The sequence below is a fragment of the Cryptotermes secundus genome, unplaced genomic scaffold (genome assembly GCF_002891405.2).
Source record: "Cryptotermes secundus unplaced genomic scaffold, Csec_1.0 scaffold461, whole genome shotgun sequence".
In the NCBI taxonomy this organism is placed as follows: domain Eukaryota; kingdom Metazoa; phylum Arthropoda; class Insecta; order Blattodea; family Kalotermitidae; genus Cryptotermes; species Cryptotermes secundus.
In genome coordinates, this window is record NW_019739952.1 from 337,448 (window position 1) to 337,825 (window position 378).

The following is a 378-nucleotide window of genomic DNA, read 5'->3' on the forward strand; positions in this document are numbered from 1 at the left end:
CTCACGTCCAGCCCTAGCCAGTCGCTATACCGACTACGCTATACCGGCTCCTCACGTCCAGCCCTAGCCAGTCGCTATTCCGACTACGCTATACCGGCTCCTCACGTCCAGCCCTAGCCAGTCGCTATTCCGACTACGCTATACTGGCTCCTCACGTCCAGCCCTAGCCAGTCGCTATTCCGACTACGCTATACTGGCTCCTCACGTCCAGCCCTAGCCAGTCCCTATACTGACTGCGCTATCCCGGCTCCTCACCTCAAGCCGTAGCCAGTCGCTGTACTGACTGCGCTATCCCGGCTCCTCACGTCCAGCCTGTACCCAGTCGGTATACCGACTGCGCTATCCCGGCCCCTCACGTCCAGCCTGTACCCAGTCGCT